This window comes from Hyperolius riggenbachi, chromosome 10 (genome assembly GCF_040937935.1).
Source record: "Hyperolius riggenbachi isolate aHypRig1 chromosome 10, aHypRig1.pri, whole genome shotgun sequence".
Lineage (NCBI taxonomy): Eukaryota > Metazoa > Chordata > Amphibia > Anura > Hyperoliidae > Hyperolius > Hyperolius riggenbachi.
The window spans coordinates 22,455,760-22,476,806 of NC_090655.1; the positions used below are offsets into that span (position 1 = coordinate 22,455,760).

Here is a 21,047-nt window from a genome sequence, read left to right on the forward strand (position 1 = left end):
ATGTATAAACACGGGGTGGGTCTGTAATGTGCAGAACGGTCAAAAATACAGTAATTATACCAAAAGCAAAAAGCAATGACCTCAAAGAAACCGCACCAAAACAGCTATATCAGTAAGCAATATATCATCCTTTATTGAAAATACAAACATTAAAAACCATTAAAATATGGTGGGGGACAATGTATAAACCCACAATGTCGGAGAACCGGAGGAATTACAAAGTGCTAGTGTTAATATTGAAGAGCCTCAAAACAGCATAAACGTGGCACTGACCGTGTATCAATATTGTGACACCTATAAAACCAAACATTATTACATACATGTGCAAATAGCATGAATAAATATTACAATTGCATAATATGAAATGGGGGAGAAGAGTGTGATAACACCAGGAAGGGGGGAACCCCCTGAAATAGTAGTGTAGAACCTGACAGAACCAGAAATCAATCACATAGTGATCACAGTTTGTGAACAAGTAGTAAAGTCAATAGAGTGAGATGCAGACTGTATGAGAATAGTATAGGGATTAAGAGTGAGGTCAACAACAAGTGAATAGGATCCTACCAGTACAGTGTCTCCACGGGTCCCCATGATGTGGAGTTCAGCTCCATAGAAAAGACTGTGTAGAGTACGGCTCTCATACTACATGAAGGGTGGTAAGATTGGTCTGTGATCTTTCATTTTCCAAAGACTATAGTCTGATGTGTGTATGCACCTTTACTATATAGCTATGTTCTTCCCCACTGACAACAGCCACCTCTCTCCTGCAGACAAGAGACCTCTTTACAGTGATGTGCCGTGAATGGCCTTGACAAGATTAGTACATTGCTTTTCACACGTGGCACTTACTGCAGATGAGGCCATTGTACGGAGGCATACACAGAACATACAATTACGTTATCTCAACAAGGCTTTTATCTATTGAGCGGCGATGTGCGGCTTACATGCAGAGCACAAATTTCATCTCAAGACTGTGTGGCATAAATAGCAGTAAATGTAACAGAATACAAAGATAATGCTTACAATATAGTAGATCTATAGCAGGGTAAATAAAGTAAAAGGATAGCATATTCAGTAAATCATAACAGAGACAGTCTTACAAAAGCTAAGCTGAATATCTGTTTATTTTTTACAATAGAAAGCCATGCTAGCATCTTCATTAACCAGTTCACCACTGAGGGTTTTTTTCCCCCCTTACAGACCAGAGCTATTTTTACTTTTCAGCGCTCCTCTCATTCATTTGCCAATAACCTTATCATTACTTATCACAACAAAATTATCTATATCTTGTTTTTTTTTCGCCACCATGTAGACTTTCCTTGGGTGGTACGTTTTCCTAAGAATTGTTTTATTCAAGTACATTTTAACATGAATTATAAGAAAAAAAAATGAAAAAAGAGAATTTCTCAGTTTTCGGCCATTGCAGTTTTAAAATAAAAAACGTGCTATTGTGCATTAAACCCACATTTTATTTGCCCATTTGTCCTAATTATTACAACATTTAAAATATGTCACTAGTACAATGTATGGCAACAATATTTTATGGAGAAATAATGGTGTATTTTTTTAGTTTTGCGTCCGTCACTAATTACAAATCATTATTAGCAAAAATACCAGCAATATACCCTTGTTATGTACATATAAATAGTTACCTTAAGGATTCAGTGTTTTTGATGCTTTTTTATTAAAAGAGTTTTATTTCGGTAGTTATGGGAGAGGGGAGGGGAAAGGAGTTAATGCATTATTTTATTTATTTTTAATTTTATGTAAGTAGGAGTAATGACAGTGCCAGTGACCCCGTACCCACATCCTAAAGCACAAGGGATGGCAGTGCCAGTGCCAGTGACCCCGTACCCACATCCTAAAGCACAAGGGATGGCAGTGCCAGTGACCCCGTACCCACATCCTAAAGCACACGGGATGGCAGTGCCAGTGACCCAGTACCCACATCCTAAAGCACACGGGATGGCAGTGCCAGTGACCCCATACCCACATCCTAAAGCACAAGGGATGGCAGTGCCAGTGACCCCATACCCACCTCCTAAAGCACAAGGCATGGCAGTGCCAGTGACCCCCTCCACACATTCTAAAGGACAAGGTATGGCAGTGCCAGTGACCCTGTACCCACATCCTAAAGCACAAGGGATGGTAGTGCCAGTGACCCTATACCCACATCCTAAAGCACAAGGGATGGCAGTGCCAGTGACCCCATACCCACATCCTAAAGCACAAGGGATGGCAGTGCCAGTGACCCCATACCCACCTCCTAAAGCACAAGGCATGGCAGTGCCAGTGACCCCATACCCACATCCTAAAGCACAAGATATGGCAGTGCCAGTGACCTCGTACCCACATCCTAAAGCACAAGGGATGGCAGTGCCAGTGACCCTGTGCCCACATCCTAAAGTACAAGGGATGGCAGTGCCAGTGACCTCATACCCACATCCCAAAGCACAAGGGATGGCAGTGCCAGTGACCTCGTACCCACATCCTAAAGCACAAGGGATGGCAGTGCCAGTGACCTCATACCCGCATCCTGAAGCACAAGGCATGGCAGTGCCAGTGACCGCATACCCACATCCTAAAGCACACGGGATGGCAGTGCCAGTGACCGCGTACCTACATCCTAAAGCACACGGGATGGCAGTGCCAGTGACCACGTACCCACATCCTAAAGCACAAGGGATGGCAGTGCCAGTGACCGCATACCTACATCCTAAAGCACACAGGATGGCAGTGCCAGTGACCTCATACCCACATCCTAAAGCACAAGGCATGGCAGTGCCAGTGACCGCGTACCCACATCCTAAAGCACAAGGGATGGCAGTGCCAGTGACCGCGTACCCACATCCTAAAGCACACGGGATGGCAGTGCCAGTGACCACGTACCCACATCCTAAAGAACAAGGGATGGCAGTGCGAGTGACCGCGTACCCACATCCTAAAGCACACAGGATGGCAGTGCCAGTAACCCATACCCACATCCTAAAGCACAAGGCATGGCAGTGCGAGTGACCGCATACCCACATCCTAAAGCACAAGGCATGGTAGTGCCAGTGACCCCATACCCACATCCTAAAGCACAAGGGATGGCAGTGCCAGTGACCCTGTACCCCATCCTAAAGCACAAGGGATGGCAGTGCCAGTGACCCTGTACCCACATCCTAAAGCACAAGGGATGGCAGTGCCAGTGACCCCTCTCCACATCCTAAAGCACAAGGGATGGCAGTGCCAGTGACCCCTCTCCACATCCTAAAGCACAAGGGATGGCAATGCCAGTGACCCCTCTCCACATCCTAAAGCACAAGGGATGGCAGTGCCAGTGACCACTTACCCACATCCTAAAGCACAAGGGATGGCGGTGCGAGTGACCCCTCCCCCCATCCTAAAGCACAAGGGATGGCAGTTCCAGTGCCCCCATACCCACATCCTAAAGCACACGGGATGGCAGTGCCAGTGACCCCGTACCCACACCCTAAAGCACACGGGATGACAGTGCCACTGACCCCATACATCCATCCTAAAGCACACGGGATGGCAGTGTCAGTGACCCCCTCCCCACATCCTAAAGCACAAGGGATGGCAGTGCCAGTGACCCCTCTCCACATCCTAAAGCACAAGGGATGGCAGTGCCAGTGACCCCTCTCCACATCCTAAAGCACAAGGGATGGCAATGCCAGTGACCCTGTACCCACATCCTAAAGCACAAGGGATGGCAGTGCCAGTGACCACGTACCCACATCCTAAAGCACAAGGGATGGCGGTGCGAGTGACCCCTCCCCCCATCCTAAAGCACAAGGGATGGCAGTGCCAGTGACCCCGTACCCACACCCTAAAGCACACGGGATGGCAGTGCCACTGACCCCATACATCCATCCTAAAGCACACGGGATGGCAGTGTCAGTGACCCCCTCCCCACATCCTAAAGCACAAGGGATGGCAGTGCCAGTGACCCCATACCCACACCCTAAAGCACACGGGATGGCAGTGCCAGTGACCCCGTACCCACATCCTAAAGCACAAGGGATGGCAGTGCCAGTGACCCCATACCCACATCCTAAAGCACAAGGCATGGCAGTGCCAGTGACCCCATACATCCATCCTAAAGCACACGGGATGGCAGTGCCAGTGACCTCATACCCACATCCTAAAGCACAAGGGATGGCAGTGCCAGTGACCGCATACCTACATCCTAAAGCACAAGGGATGGCAGTGCCAGTGACCTCGTACCCACATCCTAAAGCACAAGGGATGGCAGTGCCAGTGACCTCATACCCACATCCTAAAGCACAAGGGATGGCAGTGCCAGTGACCCCTCTCCACATCCTAAAGCACAAGGGATGGCAGTGCCAGTGCCCCCATACCCACATCCTAAAGCACAAGGGATGGCAGTGCCAGTGACCCCTCTCCACATCCTAAAGCACAAGGGATGGCAGTGCCAGTGCCCCCATACCCACATCCTAAAGCACAAGGGATGGCAGTGCCAGTGACCCCATCCCCACATCCTAAAGCACAAGGGATGGCAGTGCCAGTGACCCAGTACCCCATCCTAAAGCACAAGGGATGGCAGTGCCAGTGACCACTCTCCACATCCTAAAGCACAAGGGATGGCAGTGCCAGTGACCCTGTACCCACATCCTAAAGCACACGGGATGGCAGTGCCAGTGACCCAGTACCCACACCCTAAATCAGAAATAAAGGTTTAAAAAAAGGCTTTGTTTTCCTCGCAGCTATACAAGTAATCGTTTCACATTAGCGTCGTGCTACCAAAAATTCCCCAAATGTAGCTGTCCCGGCACTGAGCTAACGGCTCCCGTTAATTGCTATCTACGAGCCTGAAATAAAGCACTTGGCTTGCAGACACAATAGTTAGTTACTGAAGGGTCAAGACACCAAGTGATGTATTGAAACTTCAGCACCCACCCCCATAATAACAGTGAGAAAATTACAGCTCTCAGCCGCTGTTCTCCTGATTACAGCGTGCTCGTGAACTTGCAAGTGCTTAATTAAAAAGTCATATTAGGAAGGCAATACAAGCCACTTATCAAAAATAAAACAAAATAAAAAAAACCTTCACGATTCCTCCAAAGTAAATAAAACAACCTGAATGCTGCAGATAATGAAGTCAGTCCTTACACTGCAAGTTTAGAATCAGCAGGAGAAAAAAAAATAGAAAAGAAATCAATATTTGGTAATTGGCATCTAGAGAGGAAAGCTGCTGGCACCTTCCATTTGGAGGTATAAAGTATTAAAACAACGTCATGATAAAGTTTTAAAGCAAACCTGAACTGAAAATACACTTGAGACAGCTATCTGTATGTGTAGTACAAACAGGAAACAGAACTTTCCTGCAGTCTCATATTTTTAGTTTAAAAGAAGACCTAATAAAAAAATAGAAAGAAAAAAGAAAAATCCCCAGACATTTACTGTATATACTCGAGTATAAGTCTAGAAATTTAGGTCTGATTCATTTCATAAAAGTATAGGGGTCGACTTATACACGAGCCATGGGCAACACTGAGCACACTGAGTAATGTGTGTACTAACAGTGACATTCCCATTTGCAGCAATGCACCCAGTGGTAAGTGATACTTTGAGGAAAGGAAATGCCAAGAAAACACAGGTGTGAAAGTCCTGGCCACCACAATTCACAAGGAAAGGGGGAGGGGGGGGGGGGAGAGAGATATGGGGCTGCAAGGAAGTGAATAATTTCTGCACTTAGAGGCCTGGAGGAGTTACTGGCAGCACTTAAAGAACACGCGACACCCATGCTAACCTAAAAATAAAAAACACATGTATAAGTAGATAAATACTACTTCTACTTACATAACAGATGTATTGTGCTATCCACGTAATGATTCCTGTGAGTTTTATAAAAGAAGAGCAGAAGATCCTATTCTAGGCAGTGGCCATCTTGCCAAGCTAATGCTGACATCATATCCTCCCTGACTCTTGATTTCCCCCCTCCCTTCTCTTGCTCATTGTGTATTCATTACAGGATGGGTTTAATGGCTGCAATTCTGAATGCATCCATCCAAGTGCAGCCATTAACTTTGCTGGGTAGTAGACTTATACTTTAGTCAATACCTGGTCAGGTACCTGGGTCTTCTACCAAATACCTTAAGTCCTCTTGCTCCCTTGATTCTGTGCTCTACCGTCCTCTGCTGCCCCCCCTGTAACACAGAAGGCTGAACGAGTCACAAACCACTGCGCATGTGTGGCGCTATCCATGCACTTCCTCTATCACAATTTTTTGCTTACCACGCAGGCGCAGAGTACGTTGATGGAGGCGCATGGCACGGAGCCGTGCATCCAGTGATCGGAAGGGGAAACCGAGCAGTGCAGGATGACGGGGAGAGAGCTGGAAGAAGTCCCAGGTAAGTAGCCAGGCAAATTGTTTTACAGTTAAAGTTTCCTGAATTTTTAAGACTGGAATCTAAATAGATCCTTGACAATGCGATATAAAATCTGCTTCAGTTCAGCTGCTGCCGACTAGGACTATGGTCAGTGACAGGACTATGTACTCTGTAAAGTGCTGCAGAAGATGTCAGTGCTATATAAATACATAATAATATGGTAGGACATTAGACTGACTATGGTAGGGATTAGACTGAGTTCCTCTGAGGACAGTCAGTGACATGATATGACCAAATAAAGTATGGCCGGAAAAAGTATCTGCAATAAATCCCAGTGAGGTAACAGAGGCCGAGAGTCATTTGAAAGATAGGAAAGAAATTGGATTGCAGTAAAGTACATAAATTCATGCAGCACTGCGGGTGTGTCAGTCTGACGCCGAGCGATCACTACTTGTCCATGAGTGTTGATGTTCTCTGTCGGCCTCTGATGTGTCAACATGACTTCCGTGAATCCCAGCACCGACCACCTTCTAGAGATACATTAGGCTTCGAGACGCGATAAGCGGACCACGAGGACCATAATACCCAAACAATGATTTCACCTAACCAACACAAAATGCGATTGCTACTCTGAGGATTTGTGGAGAAGTGAACCGTCACACTGAGCCAAAGCCTTCAGAAAGTGCCAGATCAGCTCCCGCAATTCAGCTTCTGCGCCGATTAGAAGAAAAAGCGCTTTAGTCTCTTTGAAGTTCTCGGGAAACAGAAGGTCAGGGAATGAAAGGGAAGGTGAAAAGTGGAAGCTTTTTGGCTGGTAGAATGAAGCAGCAGGATGAGGTCTGCAGTCGTGTAGCAACAGATACTTCAAAGCCCCATCTCCACGGTCAAGTTTCTGATTAAGCCCAAGGCTATCAAAAATTGAACTGTGCAGTACATGAAATAATGAAATAAGTTACATATTAGCATTTTACTTTACTTAGAGGAACAAAAAAAAAAGAAAGAGGAAATCCAGGTAGAAAGGGAATTCTGAAGCAGCATTGTAACGATTTGGATGAATAGGGTGAAGAAGCAGCGTGCGACAGCGAAACGAGGGGCGAAGATGGACTTTAGAAGCCACAATGTCACAGCTTGTACAGGTAGGTAAGCGGATGACCACTTTATACAGCAAAAGCACACACTGCTGGAGGAGCCCATGATGATAAGGTACTACTAGATGTTGTATATATGAGAAACGTAATTTCTCACCTTCTCAGAAGGACAAACTATTATTTAATGGAAAAAGTAATGTTTATTCAGGCACGGTAGACAACGCATTTCACGGGTCTTGGCCCGCTTCCTCGGGCCTGTAGAACTTTTGGTCATGAATGTGAGTGCCTAAAAATCTATTTTAGACTCATAGGGTTTTTAAATCACGAGGACCTTTAGTCCTCACAACTAATCCAGGAAGGTGACCGACCATCATCTGCGCCAACAGACCCGGGACACAAAGCGGGGACGGTTTTATTCCCACAGGCTGAGACGGTGGTTGCAAGTTTTGCATTCAACCTTGTGAGAATTATGCTTATGCACGTGTGCTTGAATTCCTTTGTCTAACGATACTGCACCATTGTGCTCCTCTGTCATTCACAGAGACTCGGAAGTTTACAGGTAACTAACCATCAAGGATCAAAACTTGTCCTATTTCATACAGCAAATGTATTGAAGTCTGGACAGCCAATAGCATGAAAATAATGTTCATTAAAGCGGACCCAAACCAAACATTTTGTTTTATTCAAAATATTTAGTTGCAGCACTCTGACACATACAAAGATAAATAAGCACTCCTTTAAACCTATGATCATTTCATTGCATGCTTTTCACCCTTCTCTTTTCATAACTAGGGTTATACAGGTGGCAGCCATTACTTCTGAGATTAGTAGGAGGTTTTAGATCATGGGTGTGTTTGTCATCAGCTACCCTCCCTCCCAGGGGCGTCATCTATGTGAAATCTCACACAAGCTGAGATCACCTCCCCTGTGACATCATCAGTAGCAGCCTATGTTTTGTTTTTTATCTCATCCACCAGTTTTCCGGATTCTGTCCCGGCAATATAAAAGGAAGGGAGGGGTTCCTCATATAAATGTAACATATTTTATATTTGTCATCATGCAGCTGAAAAAAGGCTGCTATTTATTATTATAATTTAGAAAATAGATTTCTGAAATCTTTAAAGTGGACCCAAAGTAAAAATACAAGATCAGTCCACTACTTACAGGTGAAAAGGCAACAAACATAAGTGGCACCACAATACCCACCAGGCACCATATTCTTGACTGTCTCACAGTTGACTGACTGTCCACACGGAATGTACGTGGTTCAGAGGCGCCAAAGTGAAATAAAATGATTAAAAACAGTTTAAAAATAGAGGCGGTCAAGGTAAACTTACCTCCTCTGGAAAAAAAAAAAACACTCAATGGTGAGGTTAAAGCAACCCCGAGAAGTAAATAGCAGCAGTATTTATACTTACCTGGGGTTTCCCCAACCACTTGATTGTCCCATAGAAAGCCCACATAAGGTTGGCCAGTCGTGCTCTTCTGTGCATGTAACCAGGGATATTTCTAGGATCCTAAGAGATCCGGGGGCACTTTTGGTCCGAAAGATGGGTGTGGCCATGCACAGGAATGTGGGTGTGGTCATGGGTGGAGCCAAATGTACACGAACTTAACAGCAGGCCTTTTTTCCACAGACTGTCGATAGGCAGTGAAATGCCTCTCAAACTCTCACAACTTCTCACTGCTGCCTGGTAACTGCTCACTGCTGTCTGGTAACTGCTTGCTGAGCATACAGCTCAACGGTCCATGGAAAAGAGGCCCGAGTAGGCCGGCCCAGCAAAATGTTGGACGAAGCCCTCCTCTCCATTAATACAAAACAAAAATGCAGCATATCACATAAATACAGTTAACCCTCCTGGCGGTCAATTAAAACCACCAAGGGGCAACACAGCGCTATTTTTTTTCTTTTAATCATGTAGCTAGCCTAGCTTCGCGAACCTAAAATCGGAGGTTCGGCCACCTCTAGTCAGAGGTGCAAGAAATGGATGGGGAACAATTCATGAATAATTACTACTATTCACAGAATCTATAACATTACTAGCACTGTACCAATAGAGATCTAATTCTGTGATTGAGTGAGGGCCGCTCTAGCCCAAGGGCCCCAATGCAGTCGCAACCTCTGCACCCCCTAGTGCTACGACACTGGCCGGGGAGAAGGGCGAGGGAACCCATGGTCCACGTGGGGCTGGAGGAAACCCCAGGTAAGTATAAACACAGGCTATTACTTGATCTCAGGGACACTTTAAAGGGACACTTAAGTCAAACAAAAAAAAAATTAGTTTTACTCACCTAGGGCTTCCAATAGCCCCCTGCAGCTGTCCGGTGCCCTCACCGTCTCCCTCCGATCCTCCTGGCCCCGCCGGCAGCCACTTCCTGTTTGGGTGACAGGAGCTGACAGGCTGGGGACGCGAGTGATTCTTCGTGTTCCCAGACACATTAGCACCCTCTATGCTGCTATATGGTATACGATATATGCTATAGCAGCTTAGATGGCGCTATTGTGGCCAGTAACGCGAAGAATCACTCGCGTCCCCAGCCTGTCAGCTCCTGTCACCGAAACAGGAAGTGGCTGCCGGCGGGGCCAGGAGGATTGGAGGGAGACGGCGAGGGCACCGGACAGCTGCAGTGGGCTATTGGAAGCCCAGGTGAGTAAAACTCTTTTTTTTTTTTTTTTACTTAAGTGTCCCTTTAAGAACAGTAATATTAGTGATCCAAATGAACAAAACACTCAAAAATTGCAACGTGCTTCTCGGGAATGATTAGATCAGTGCAAGCGGACAGAAACATTCATTTGTAAAGTAGCACAGAAGATCAAGGTATTTGGATGTTATCATACATAGCCCGGCCTTAGTGATGTCTATTGTGTGTGTGTGGGGGGGGGGGGGGGGGATAGTAGAACAAAGATGGTATCACAATGCCTTGAGTGCAATACAAGAACAGCTAATGCAGGATTGCATAGTACTGCCAAATACGCACTTAAACTATTACAGATGACTTGTTTTTAAAGGGCTGCTGTATAGCCGAGCACAGTGTGCCTGGCCCATCTCATTAAACAGGTCATTTATCAAAGGAAGCATAAAATACGGAAGATGCAATTGCTGCTGACTTCATTTTAAAACATTTTACTCTTGATGCTTTCTAAGTCAATATTACAGGAACACAGAAGGCTGTTTTTAAAGACAAAACAGGCGTGGCTAAACACATTATTGAGAGGAACTGTAACCAAGGATTGAACTTCATTCCAATCAGTAACTGATCATACAGGGGCGTAACTAGGAACCACCAGGCCCCCCTGCAGAAATTCTGATGTCCCCCCCCCCCCCCCAGGCCCGCTGAGGATTGCAGCATGAGGGGAAAGCCATGGCCACACATCGACGGGGACCCTTCCCTCACCTCGTGGTCTCGCCTCCAGCATCAATCAGTGTCTGTGCAGGCAGCGGGCAGCGGCAAATACACATGCCTTCCTGCGTTCCACCGTAGATGTTCCTTTCTCTAGTGTCTGACGCTACTTCCTGTTTATACAGGAAGTAGCACCAGACACTAGAGCACGGAGCATCTGCAGTGGAACGCAGGAAGGTATATGTTCCTGCCCGCTGCCTGCACAGACACTGACTGATGCTGGAGGGAAGCGCAGAGGGTAGAGCCCGAGGTGAGCAGGGCCGAGGCATAGGCTGGAGAGGCTCCAGCCCAAGGGCGCAGTGTAGGAGGGGGCGCACAATTCATTCAGCTGTAATTTGTGTTTGAAGCAGAAAGAAATAAGAAAAGGGGATACATGGCAGTGACAGCAAGCCAGATAACTAGAGAGCAAGGTGTTGGGGGCTCTGGGGCGCCTCTTAGTCTAATAGCAATCAGTGTGTGACGGCTGGGAGTGGGAGGGATGGAGGGGCGCACTTTGGTGTCTCAGCCTTGTATGCTGGAGAACCTTGTCCCGGCTCTGGAGGTGAGGGAGGGGTAGACCGTCCCCCCTCCCCGCCGAGTGTGGCCATAGCTTTCCTCTCACGCTGCGACCCCTCCAGCCCCCCAAAACGGCCCTGAGCGGGAGCGCAGGGGATGCAGCCCCTATTGTTATGCCCCTGAGCAGATATCCTCTTTCCCGCAAGAAAGCATTACCTTTTCTTGAATAGATCATCTGGGGGATTTTTGTATGGCTGATATTGTGGTGAAAACCCGCCCACAGTGTGATGTCAGGACCATGGTCCTAAGGGCCCTTTCACAAGGTCAGCTGATCTGTGTGCTCACCAAGCAGTTACCAAGCAGCAGCAAGCATTCACCAGGCAGAAGCGAGCAGTTGTGAGAGGTCGACGGGCAATTCACTGCCTACCAGCTGCCCGTGTGGATGGGCCCTAACAGTTTCCTGTCTATGAACCTCGTTGCATTGTGGGAAATAACAGCTGTTCCCAACTGCCAAGCAACTAGTATCTCCCTGTTTGCAAATGTATACCTAAAAAAAACCCCAAAAACAAACTTTTAGCCTATTGCATTATTATCAATAACCACACCCCTAACAACATGAACACATTACATGGCACATATTATTCATTTCTTAATCTCTCTTCTATTTTTTTGTTTTACTTCAGACTGCAATTTTTTTGTTTTTACCCTTTTTGCTTATTCCTATTTGGGTACTGAAATAGCTCTGTACTAAGTACTATACAGTTCCGATTTCCGCCAATGCCGATTACCGATTTCACGGATTTCCAATCGGTTTACGATTTCCGAGTTCGGATTTCCGAGTAGTGGGGTTTTTTTGGTAATTTTTTGCATTCTCTGATTGGTCCAATGCTTCAGAGTTCTGTGATTGGGTTAAAATTACAGAGTTGTGGTAATCCAGTATTTCTACAGAAATCCGATTTCCGATCGGGAATTTAGAAATTTCAACTCCGCGAAATTCTACTAAATAACTCGGTATTGTGTGTTTGCTTCATTCTGGCGCCAGATCCATATAGCAGCTGCATCAAACAGCTATTCCTTATCCTTGTTCTTTCGCCTCCCCAAATTATAACCCTTCTTGACACCCAACTAGGGTTGCTGCGGTATACCGGTATGACAATATACCGCAGTTTGATTGTAATCATACCATGCACAATCTCGTTTTACCGATTTCGGGGGGCGGGGTGACGTAGTGGCGGGTATGCGACGTAGCGGCGGGCGAACGAACAGTGGCGAGGAAAAGCAAATACTCGCTTGCCGGCAGCCGGGTCGTCCTGCACGATGTACTAGCTTCATTGTATTTCCTGTTCTTGTTCTATTTCCCTGAAACAGCGCCCCCTGGGTGCTATTACAAGGAGATGATGCAAGAACAAGAAGTAGAATGAAGCTAGTACAGCGTGCAAGAGCACCCGGCTGCCGGCAAGTGAGTATTTGTTTTGTACCCCCTGCTGCTGCACCCTACCTGGCTCTCTATACTGCGGACAGCTATCCTGGCTACACTTGTACCTGGCTCTCTATACTGCGGACAGCTATCCTGGCTACACTTGTACCTGGCTCTCTATACTGCGGACAGCTATCCTGGCTACACTTGTACCTGGCTATCTATACTGCGGACAGCTATCCTGGCTACACCTATCCCTGGCTACCTATGCTTCGGTTACCTAATTCTGGCTACACCTAGCCCTGGCCGGGTCCAAATAATTGTTTAATACCGTATATCGTGGTATTTTTTTTGATGGTTATCATACCGTGGAATTTCATACCGTTGCAACCCTACACCCAACCCTATCATACCCCCTTATTTATCCCCTTTCCATCACCCAACACTAACCTTCCACCTTAAAGGTGGCCATACACAGAACAATTTTTCGGTTCAATTTCACCCCAATTCATTTAAAACAATTGGTTGTACTGAAAAATTTAAAGTTTTTTTTTTCTGATCAAGAAATCCAATTGAATTTCCAGTTTATCTTGATTGTTTGAGACTGGACATGCAGGACAATTCAGACCAACTTTACCGAAAAGTGTATGGTCTGTGATGGATTGTGAAATTGTATTCAACCAGCAAATGATGGAGACATGGAATTATGAATGGATGGAAAGAGTATGTGATTGGCTGTTTGTGGCTCCGCCCCTTTTCTGAATTTGCACCACAGTCACCCAATGACCGAATGTAGCAAGTTTGAGGCCTCTGCCATTAACAGTGTAAGAATGGCAGCAGTTTAAATATTCCCTTTGAAAATCAACAGGTGAATTTTGATAGGCTGTTGTAGACTCCACCCATTTTTCTGAATATTTAACTTGGCACAGTTGGTCACTGGGTTACTTTTGATTGAGAACTCTGATCAACAGTCTAAGAATAGCTGTAGTTTACATGTTACCATTTAAAATAAATGGCTAAAATGTGATTGGCTGCTTTTTGGTCCGCTGACTTCTTCAGAATTTTTAACCTCTGTCACCAAGTGACCTACTGTGCAAAGTTTGGGGACTCTGGCTTTATTACTGTGAGAATGGCAGCCTTCTAAATTTTCCCATCGACATGAATGGGTGAAATCTGATTGGCTGTTGTGGTTCCGCCCAGGTGTGCAGGGGAAGGGGTGGGCGTGAGACACCCAGAACACCATTTCCAAGTTAGGAAAGGATCTATATACAAACTTTCATTGAAATGAAATCAGTCAAGGCGTTTGAGTGATCGCAACAGATTTTAGATATATTCTCTATATGGATAAAGGTTTTAAATATCTCGCTTTGCATGTAATGAATTTATTTACACATCACACATCTTTCACTCGCGGGATATCCAAAGGAACAACAAAATCTGGTTATACAAGACCATAATCAGGCCTATACCTATAGATACACTTACCTACGGGTGTGAAACATGGGTACTTAATCAAAATCTAGCTAGCAAAATGGATGCTTTTGAAAGAAAGATATATCGTAACGTCTATGACCCCACCAACAAGAATGGTGAATGGAGAATTAAATACAACTATGAGCTATAGAAACTATATAAAGATCTCCCACTTTCAGACCATATTAGGATGCTAAGTTTGAGATGGACAGAACACATGGTTAGAATGGATGAACATAGGATCTCAAAAAGAATCTTTACAAGGAGCATGGATAGACGAAGACCAACTGGAAGTCCTAGAAAGAGATGGGCAGATGAAGTTAACCTGCCTGGCGTTCTGATAAGATCGCCAGGGAGGCTGCGGGAGGTTTTTTTTTAACCTCCCTGGCGGTAAGCCCGAGCTGAGCTCGGGCTATGCCGCGCCGGAGGATTTCTCAGGGCCTGCTGGGGCGATTCGCCCCATTCAAAGTGCTGTGCACGCAGCCAGCACTTTGCTAGCCGCGCGCACAGCTCGATCGCCGCCGCTCTGCGGCGATCGCCCGCACGCAGCGGCGAAAGAGGCCCCCCCCCGCCAGAGCCCTGCGCTGCCCGGACCAATGAGTTCCGGGCAGCGCTATGGGCTGGATCGAGTGCGCATGACGTCAGGACGTCGGCTGACGTCATGCCGATCGTCGCCATGGCGACAGGAGAAGCCAAACAGGGGAACGCGTTATATACGCGCTCCCCTGTTTGCTATTGATGCCGGCGACGATCGCACTAGAGGGCCACATGCGCCCTCTAGTGGTGTTTCATGTAGCTACCACTCTGGTAGCTTTACATGAAACAAAAAAAAAAATACAAAAAAAAGGATTTTTGCCCATTGTTTAAAAAAAATTAACCGCCAAGGAGGTTAATAAAAAAAAAAACTATTTCATGCAGCCAACTGAAAGTTGGCTGCATGAAAGCCCACTAGAGGGCGCTCCGGAGGCGTTCTTCCGATCGCCTCCGGCGCCCAGAATAAACAAGGAAGGCCGCAATGAGCGGCCTTCCTTGTTTTGCTTCCCTCGTCGCCATAGCGACAAGCGGAGTGACGTCATGGACGTCAGCTGACGTCCTGACGTCAGCCGCCTCTGATCCAGCCCTTAGCGCTGGCCGGAACTTTTTGTTCCGGCTACGCTGGGCTCAGGCGGCTGGGGGGACCCTCTTTCGCCGCTGCTCGCGGCGGATTGCCGCAGAGCGGCGGCGATCAGGCAGCACACGCGGCTGGCAAAGTGCTGGCTGCGTGTGCTGCTTTTTACTTGAGCCAAATCGGCCCAGCAGGGCCTGAGCGGCAGGCTCCGGCGGTACTGGACGAGCTGAGCTCGTCCAGACCGCCCAGCAGGTTAAAGATGCCAAAGAACTGCTTAAAGAGAGTCTGAAGCGAGAATAAATCTCGCTTCAGACCTCATAAATAGCAGGGGCACGTGTGCCCCTGCTAAAACGCCGCTATAGCGCGGCTTAACGGGGGTCCCTTCACCCCTAAATCCCCCTCGGTGCAGCGGGGGAGCGCTTCCTGGTTGGGGCAGGGCTAACCGCCGCAGCCCTGCCCCACGCGCGTATCTCCGCCTCTCCCCCGCCCCTCTCAGTCTTCCTTCACTGAGAGGGGCGGGGGAGAGGCGGCGATGCGCCGCTGACAGACGCGACTGGAGGCAGGGCTGCAGCCGTTAGCCCTGCCTCCAGGAAGCAATAAATCTGCGACCTTTCTACGACACTCTTTTGCGGGGGGTGGGTTGGGGGTGAAGGGACCCCCGTTTAGCCGCGGGATAGCGGCGTTTTAGCAGGGGCACACGTGCCCCTGCTATTTATGAGCTCTGAAGCGAGATTTATTCTCGCTTCAGAGTCTCTTTAATATATGCAACTGGAAACGGACAGCAATAGATCAAGATGGATGGGGCAGAAAACTGAAGGAGGTCAAGGCTCACATTGGGATATAGCACCATCGGAGGAGGACTTTATTTACAGTATATTAGTTTCACCTTTTACGTTGAATCACTGAAATAAATGAACTTTTGCACGATATTCATATTTTTCGAAATTCACCTAGAAATTTATGAAGGATTAGGAGATACAAGACCTGTATGACTTTGGTAATAGTGCTCAAAGTCTAGAAAATCATGTTATTTAAAATTTGGGAATATGTTCCACAAACAATCACATGATGTAATTGATTGGAGCAAGTAGAACATTTTCTGTCAAAAAAATACAGTCCCTGAAAATGACCCTTATGCCCTGCCTTTTATATTTATTTAGAATTCTTGCTATCCCTGTTCCCACAAAGGACCTTCAAGCCATACAGAAGATGTGTTTCCGCTTTCTTTGGCAAAATAAACTACCCAGGATCAGGGCTAAGCTACTCACACACTCTAGAGAGAATGGAGGACTTTACCTTGCTACTTAATATAAAGCTACTCTAACAGCGCAACTGGGTCAAGTTAATGCCTCCCGCTCGACTTCTGCTTGGGTTCATCTAGAACACGGGTGTCTAACTCCAGTCCTAGAGGGCCGAGGTCCTCACACATTTTTGGCACAGCCTAAACTTATGGATGAGACTTAATCAGGAAAGGTGTGTTTCATCAGGTAGAACACATTCTCAGTCCATCCTAAACACTGGCATGGATCTGGCCCTTGAGGACTGGAGTTCAATACCTGTGATCTAGAATCAGATCTTTTATCACACACTATGAAAGGGATTATGTGGGCCCATACCATAGACTTGCCTATTATAAGAACTACTGTATATACTGGAGTATAAGCCTAATTTTTGGGCCAAAAAAAGTAGCCCAAAAGAGGGGTCTTGGCTCGTACTCAAGTCACTACTCTTTGAGCATCCCCCACAGTGCTCCCACTATATGCACAGTGGTGCATCATCTGAGGGAGACCACATACTTGAGATTAGCTGGGACCTCCCATGGAAATGTCATCTCGAGTTGTAGCCTTGGAAAGCATACAGGGACAGTGTCTACTGAGTGGTGAGAATCCTTGCATTCTTATATGAAGTTTTAGATGCATGACTATTTGGCTATGCATTCCTTTCTTTATCTTTACGCCAGCTTAAACTTTGCAACAGGAGTTCTTTTTCATGTCCATCTCCATTGTAGGCCCATGTTCTGTCTTATTATTGCAATCTTCTTAATCTATGCCGCTTTTCTAATCTATGGTTGTGGCCAGCCATGGCTGTGAGTGGTGTTGTGGTTGTGGTTTTTGCCACCCCGGCTTATACTCGGGTAAAACAATTTGTTCCCTTTTTTTAAGGTAAAACTTGGAGGGTTGGCTTATACTTGGGTCTGCTTATACTCGAGTATATACAGGTAAGTCTCCTGTATCGACCAACTCATTTCTCTTCTGGAAGACATGTTGATTTAAATTTACACCACAGTCTCAACAATCATTACTGAGCTACTTCATAATCCTGATTTTGTACTGTTTGGGACTCCAGAGAGTTTATCTGGTGGTCTAGTAAACACGTACATACTATCGGCAAGTTTAGACACCATAAATTGATAACTAAATTCCACTTTCTCAAATAATTTCTCCCACCAAATTCCGAATACTTAAGAATCCAGCAGGTCTTCCATTTCCTCAAGCTATTTATAACTAACCAGGACACAGTTTCCTTCTCCCATTTTGAGGCACTCTGTAAAGATCGTCCCTTAGACAACAGCATCATCTCAGAGCTTTATGCTATCCTCAACATCCCCTCATCTGAGATGTGCCAAACATAAATAGGAATTGGATGTCGGCCACACGGTCTTCGAAAAACGATGGGTTCATTGCTGCTTAAAGCAGTAGGATCAGCCATACTATGCCAGGGAAAAACATATATATAAGTAGATAAATACTTGATCTACTTACATAACATGTATTATACTGTCCACGTTTTGATTTCAGTGAATGTTATATAGTAAATTACGAGAATTCTGTTCCTGGTGGGGGCCATGTCTTTTGCCCACAGTTAAGGCTAACCCGTGATGTCATTTTTGCCCTTTACTTTTTTTCTTGTCTCCTCCAATCGCTGAGTCACCTCAGCCTTGCTTGTAAACACAAGTGAGTAGGGGATTAGGTTTCAGATAAGAAGCTGGCAGGGAAATAAAGGGAAGAGGAGGAATAGATTATAGATAAAAAGAACCCCCAGCATGCAATTCTTTGGCACGACAACTAAAGGGCCGGTGCTCCTTAAGTATGTGATGACTCCAAATCATAACAGCAGAAAAAGTTTTGAAAGTTTTGAATGCAGGCTTAGCATCTTTATCACTTAATACACTCAGACCAGTTGCTGTTGAAATTTGATTTTTATGGTGACGATACCGCTTTAAGTTTAACAAAAAAATAGTATGCACTACTCAACATTGGGGTCTTCCATGAAATTACTCCATTGTACCTATTATTATTCCAGATAGACTCGCGAAAATCGATAACACAAAATTATTATTATGCTTTAGAGGCTCTAACCACTGAAGCACCCCATGGCATATATGATATATATATATATATATATATATATATATATATATATATATATATATATATATATATATATATATACACACATGCCCTACAGCCTGTTCCTATTAGCGCAGCGTTTGGAATAAGACATATGCAGTCCAGTTTGACATTCCTATTTGACCCTTAGAGAATAAGGCAATAAAAACAAAATATCCTACTCACAGGTTCATCCAGTATGTTGCCTCACAAACAGACAGTGTTATTCCCCGCATTCTGACTCCAGGTACCCAAAATTGCTCCGACTCTGACTCAGACTCCCCAGCCTTGTTCTTTTTCCAAGTTTTTGACCTACCCACTAATACCATGTTAGCAGAGCATTTATCCGTAAAACTTAAAGATAATATGCAGGGTTTCTATAACACCTGGAACTCTGGATTCTATGGTTAGAAAATGTTGGACTTAGTTATGTCGTCCATACCTTCTAATTACACAACTACTTATTGCATTCGGTCTTCCCATAATCCGGAGAGCCGGCTTTAATTTGTACCGATATTCAAATTGAAGCTTTTGATTTTTCCTGTCTGTATATTGTCTGTTGGACATTGTCTGTTGTATATGATTTCACCATATGATTCCCCTGCTTGGGATATCAGCGGTGCTTGTTGCTGTAATGTTTTATAATTCTTTGGATAGAACTTTTTGAAACTAAAATTTGTGAAAACGTAATATGTGTAGTATGAGGACCACCTACATAGGCCCCAGCACACAAACCAACAACAACAATACACAGGTAAAAACATACACAGATACACTAGCACAGTAAAGCTGGACCTACTGGGATTTCGGTAATATTCTGCAACTGCAGAGGCAAAGGGTTCCCGTATCTTTTTATAAGATTGCCATAAATATATATAATTTAACTCAAAAAATAAGTACGAGCTTGCTAGCTCACAATGTAATTAGCCGCTATTCAGAAGCTCAGTCTAGCACAGTTTGGCAGGATCTGCGCTGAGAAGATTATGAAACATCAGGAAAAAAAAATATTTTCCTTTTGTTTTACAACTTGTGTCTCACACCTCCTATTAGCAAATCACTCAGCACAATATGATGCATATGGAACAGAAAAAAAGAAAACTGTATAAAAAAAAAAAAACACCTGACCTCGCTTTCACACCGACAGGCATATGTTCATTCAAACATTATGGCGATGTGATATCACGAAAATGAAACAGCGCACAATGTAATTAAGGAAGCATTTAATCCAGAACTATACTCAAAAAACAAAAACGGCCAACTGATGTCCGCGTGTCAGAAATGTAATCAAATAGTGAGCTAAACCCAGGGCAGCAGGGTGCTGCAGTGGTAAGTTATTGCCTTTCATGGGTACAAATCCCAGCCAGGGCACTGTCTGCACTGAGTTTGTATGTTCTCCCCGTGTCTGTGTGGGTTTCCTCTAGGCACTCCAGTTTCCTCCCACATCCCAAAAACAAAGATAAGTTAGTGGTCTTCACAGTAAAAACTGGCCCTAGACTATGGTACATACAGTACACTACTACACAATCCATACATAGACATAGGAGTACAGTGGGGATTAGATTGTGAGCCCCTGAGGGACAGTTAAGTGATAACACATACTATGAAGGAACATATAAAACAACTGGGACTATAGATATTGTTTCAAAGCACTGCAGCTGCAGGATTTGAGTCTGTCACACACCCCTTCTGATCCTGGTCAGCGATAGGGTGGGAGATTTGACAAGATAAGAGGAGGAGATCAAGGCAGATTTCAGACATTATGGATGATGCGGTGTTCCTCTCATCTGGACAAAGACACTTTTTAAAAGCTATGATACAATGTTTAAAAAAAAAAAAATCCTGGAAGGGCACTTGCGCATCACTGATTTATTACAGGAGGCTGTTTGGACTACAGTCTTTTAGCTCCTGTCCACATGACAGCAGAGGCACCACTACACTGCATTGGGCCCATTAGGGACCCTGTCAGGATGATGGGAGATCTGGAACACCCCTTGGGCAACAGGCCATCTGTGCCAAAATGGGCATGGTGAAGTTGGGTGATGGGCAAAGCTTGCCATGACATTCATTCACTTCCGTCACCTTCCCATTCACTCCTCTTAGGGGAAGTGAAGGAAGTGGGGAATAAGGGGTTATGTGAGGGTGATAGGAGAGAACACAGCAATAAGCCCGCCTCTTCCTGTCTGATAATGTGACTTCAGCAAAAAGTCAAATATTTCAAGGAGTGATTATTGGGGGCTGGGGGGGGGGGGGGGAGGAGAGGAATGGACAACACACAGAGGAGTGTGATTCCAGTGTGAACATACCTCTGTGCTTACCTTA

General features: G+C 45.5%; 1 protein-coding gene across 3 annotated transcripts in view; it reads right to left on the bottom strand.

The window, feature by feature from the left end:
* Positions 1-21,047, bottom strand: part of STK32C (serine/threonine kinase 32C) — a 375,239-nt gene that overhangs the window by 97,918 nt on the left and 256,274 nt on the right. Inside the window, exon 1 of one of the 3 annotated variants that reach the window (XM_068258165.1) lies at positions 11,558-11,647. The exons of the other annotated variants lie outside the window; for them this stretch is intronic. The gene's annotated coding sequence lies outside the window, so the exon portion shown is untranslated. Of the gene's footprint in view, positions 1-11,557; positions 11,648-21,047 lie in introns of those variants that run through there. 3 annotated transcript variants of the gene reach the window in all.